General features: G+C 37.4%; 1 pseudogene; it reads right to left on the minus strand.

Moving 5' to 3' along the window:
• Window positions 1–1,782: 1,782 nt before the first annotated feature.
• LOC148121205 (60 kDa heat shock protein, mitochondrial pseudogene) lies at window positions 1,783–3,545 on the minus strand (annotated as a pseudogene).
• Window positions 3,546–4,735: the final 1,190 nt, after the last annotated feature.

Here is a 4,735-nt window from a genome sequence, read left to right on the forward strand (position 1 = left end):
GAAATATTCCATGCCTTGTACCATTATTTTAAATAAATAACCCAAGTCTTCTGAAAGCAAAATTATCTACCAATAGAGTACAGTAATTATTTTAAAACATTTTTAAATTAGTTTACCAACTTGTGAGTGTCCATTAAGCCTTTTCAAAGATCTTTAGTTTATGTTACTTCTTCCAATATAACCCTGGTTCTCCCTAATATTCCACTCCCCCACTTAATCTTTTAATCTTCAGTATTTTCCCTCTTTGTTCATTTCATTTTTCTTTACTTTCAATTATTTTATTTTAAGTTTAACTATGAGATAACAGGTTTCTATGTGGCTTTCATTCTCCATTCATTTTTATTAGTTCTTTGTTTCCTCTCCAGATTGAACACATGCCCGCATGCCCCTCCCTGGTTACTTTTAGCTCCAAGTATCTAACCTCATCATTTTTGTCTTAAATATAATATATTTATCTTGTTTAATGCATTCTGCTAAATACCAATTTCTAGTTTGTGGGCCTTTACTTGTACCCAAGTTTAGAACAAAACATATTATTTATATACTGGGCCAGAATTACTGTAATTTACTATGTTTATCAGTTCCATCAGTTTTGCTGTGAATTCCTTGATTTAATTATTTTTTTTGCAGCTGAGTAATATTCCACTGATATTTACCACATTTTCCTTGACCTTTCATTTACTACTGACTATGGAAGGTGATTCTATTTCCGTTCTGTTGTGAAATGAAAATGATATGAACATGGATATACAAATGTCTCACTATATGATATAAAGTCCATTGGGTGTACTCACAGGAGAGGTATATGAGTACATATGGAGTTCTCCTTCTAGTTTGAGTACTCTCTAGACTGATTTCCAAAATGTGTACTCTAAATTACATTCCCATCAATGATATGAGTTCAATGTATGTATGGCTACATTTTTGCCATTTGTATTCCTAATCATATGTGTTTTGATTTGACAAGATAGAAAATTTTTTAAATGGTCAGTTTGTGTTATATTCCCCTCCACATATTTCCTTCTTGGTCTTGCTTTCCCATTTGCCCCCAATTTAATCCTTCTCTAAAAGGTTAGTCTTTATCTTTTCAAAAGATTGTATTTTATTTCCACTTCACTGGGAGATACCCATGGCCTTTTCTACCAATTGTTTAAGCTTTATGGTTATGCAGATTGTGACACACATGTCAAAAGATTAAAAGCTAGCATCCACATATACAAGAAAAATACAATATCTGTCCTTTTTATTCTGAGTTATCTAGCACAGGTAAATGTTGCTAGCTCCATCTATTTACCTGTACATTTCATAATTTAATTTCTTTTAGCAGACGTGCAATATTCCATTATGTATATGTACCATATCTCTTTTACGCACATGTCAGTTGATGAACATCTAGGCTGTTTCTAATTTCTAACTATTTTGAATAGAGCAGAAGTAAACATGGATGAGCAAATATCTATAGGAGGATATATATATATATATAATGTTCAAGAGCAGCATAAGTGGGTCTTGAAGCTGATGGATTCTCAGCTTTATGAGACTCTTACAGAATGATTTCTATAGTGGCTATAGAAGTTGCACTCCCACAAGAAATAAGCCTTCTCCTTACATCACATCACCACCAGCATGTATCACTATTTGTTGTATTGATCTTGGCCATTCTGATTGGTATAAGATAAAATTTCAAACAGTTTTAATTTTCATCCCCTTGTAGCCTAATGATGTTGAATATTTCTTTTCCTGATTCTTTGTCATTTGGATTTCATCATTTGTAATCTCTCTTCAGTTTGTGTTACATTTGAAATTATCTTCTTTGTTTTCATGGTGTTCAGGGCTTTTTCTTTGTTTCATCTTTATCATTCCCATGGCGCCCATTCCAGGGTTCTTCTCTTCTTTAGGAATTTTGGTCACTACAGCTTCTGCTGTCGTTAGCAAGGAGGCCACCCCAGCAGCATCCAGTAAAGCAGTTCTTACAACCTTTGTCAGATCAATGATTCCCTTTTCCACCATGTTCACAAATTCTCCAAGCAGAGCATCATACCCAACTTCTAAGGGACTCTGCAGAATCTTCTCGACTATCAAAGATCCTTCAACACCTGCGTTCTTAGCAACAGTCATCGTGAGAATTTTGAGTTCTCTTTTAATAATGCCTATACCTATTTTCTGATCCTCATTAGAAGGCTTTCGGGAATCCAAGGCTGGGACGCAATGAAGCAGAGCGCGGCTCCCTCCTAGCACGATGCCTTCTTCAACGGCTGCTCGTGTGCCACTGAGAGAGCATCTGTAACTCTGTCCTTCTTTTCATTCACCTCAACATCGCTTGTTCCTCCAACCTTCGATATAGCTGCTCCATCTGAGAGCTTTGCGAGCCGCTCGTTCAGTTTCTCCTTTTCATATTCACTAGTGGTGATGTCGAGCTGCTCAGTGATCTCCTGAATGCGTTTCTAAATTTGAGCCTTGTCACCTTTTCCTGTCAAAAGCGTGGCATCATCTTTAGTGACAATGACCTCTCCAACTTTTCCTAAGTCATGAACTTGAACATCTTCAAGGTTTAGATTCAACCCCTCTTCTCCAAATACCGCACTACCAGTAGCAATAGCCATTTCTTTAAATGGTTGTCCCCAAACCCTGGCACTGTGACTGCCACAACCTGAAGACCCACTTTCAGCCTGTTCAAGATGAGTGTGCTTAGAGCTTCTCTATCAACATTCTCAACATTGATGACCAAGGGCTCCCGATGAGCATCAGCAATTTCCAGAGTGGGTACGATGGACTGGACACTAGAAATCTTCTTTTCACTCAACAGAACATAGACATCTTGGAATTCACATTTCTGACCTTTTGATGTGTTAGTAAAATACGGGAAAATATATCCTCTGTCAAACTTCATGCCATCAATAATTTCCAACTCATCATTAAGGGTTTTCCCATCCTTCACTGTGATGACGCCCTTTCTCTCCACCTTCTTCATCACGTCAGAAACGATGTTTCTAATGTCTTTGTCTCCATTTGCAGAAATTGTAGCAACCTGAGCAATTTCTTCAGGGGTTGTCACAGGTTTAGATTGTTTTTTCAGTTCTGCAATTACAGCATCAACAGCCAACATCACATCTCTCCGGATTTCTACTGGGTTAGCCCCTTTGCTGTTCTTCTCAAAGCCCTCCTTGGCAATAGAACGTGCCAGAATGGTAGCAGTGGTAGTGCCATCCCCAGCCAGCCTCTTCATTTGTGTTATTGGCAACATCTTGAACAAGTTTAGCTCCAATATTTTTATATTTGTCCTTTAAATCAATTGACTTTGCAACAGTGACCCCATCTTTGGTTATTTTGAGACATTCCCAGCTCTGTTCAATAATCACTGTTCTGCCCTTTGGCCTCATGGTAACAGCTACAGCGTAGGAGGATAAAAGGTTGACACCTTGAAGCATTAAGTCTTGAGCATCCGCACCAAATTTTATATCTTTGGCATAGGCCCGAGTGAAGTGAGGAGCCAGTGCCCGGGACACAGGTCTCATCTCGCGAAGGACTGTGGGTAGTCGAAGCATTTCTGTGGGGCGGCGGCAGGAGCGCACGAGGCGAAGATCTTTATCATTCTTTATGTATTCTAGATAATAATCCTCTGCCAGATATATAATTGCCAAAGGCATTTTTCTGACTTGTAGGCAACTCTTTATAATACAGAAACTTTTTAGCTTCATGGGGTTCCATTTATTAATTGTTGATCTTTGTGCTACCAGAGTCCTAGTCAGAAAACCTTTTTTTTTTTTATGTGAATGTGTTCAAACCTTACATACTTTCTTTTCTATAAGATTCAAGTTTTCTAGTCTTACACTGATGTACTTGATCTATTTGGAGTTGAGTTTGTATAGGGTGATAGATATTGATCTGTTTGGATTTTTCTACATAGCAGTTGCAGATTTTCTACATACCGAAATACACTGTCTTAGAAGTTTCCTAAAATATATACACACATAAAAGGAATTTCAGTGTGGTTACTATAGAATAAGGAAGAGTTTGCCCTTAATAGACACCTAATATGACATAGTAGAAGCTCCAGTGTGAAGAATGCACGACACCTTCTTGAAATATTGATTAGGAAGCCCCATGGAACATTCTAGTTATCACAAGGTCACAAATTATTGCTAGGACTACTTGCTGCTTTTCACAGCCTGGTGGTTAAACCTGAACATCTACTTTCATTATCATATGCTGAGAAGTTGATCTGATGTCCAATTAGAAGCCTCACCCCTTTTAGTGTTTATGATGCTAGAAATTGCTCTACATGTTTCTGGAGAAGAAAAGTAATCATCAGTATCACTCAGCTATAACCCATGTGACCTTCAATAGAGACCTTTCTGCAAGTTATACTGATATAATCAGGGTAAATATCTTATGAAGTGTATCATACAATTTTTGACTCAGTTTAGGGTTCACACCACAAGTTGGAGGACATAGCTAACCATGTCAAATGATAAAGAACCTGCTATACTGGGCTAAGGAAAACCATATTAATATTATTCTTCTGAATAAACATATCAAAAAAATGATTCCTAATAATACCATAGATAAGTCCATCATTCTACCCACAATAAAGAAACATTTTTTTGCAGTAGATGCTAATTAACACAGAAACATACAACTGGTCAATGTGTCCATAGTAAGTAAGAGACTTTGGAGCACTCAGCCTTAGCCAGGATGTACTAATCAAACTCTTCATCTCTAAGATCAGAGAGCT

The sequence above is a fragment of the Myodes glareolus genome, chromosome 8 (assembly GCF_982192425.1).
Source record: "Myodes glareolus chromosome 8, mMyoGla1.1, whole genome shotgun sequence".
Lineage (NCBI taxonomy): Eukaryota > Metazoa > Chordata > Mammalia > Rodentia > Cricetidae > Myodes > Myodes glareolus.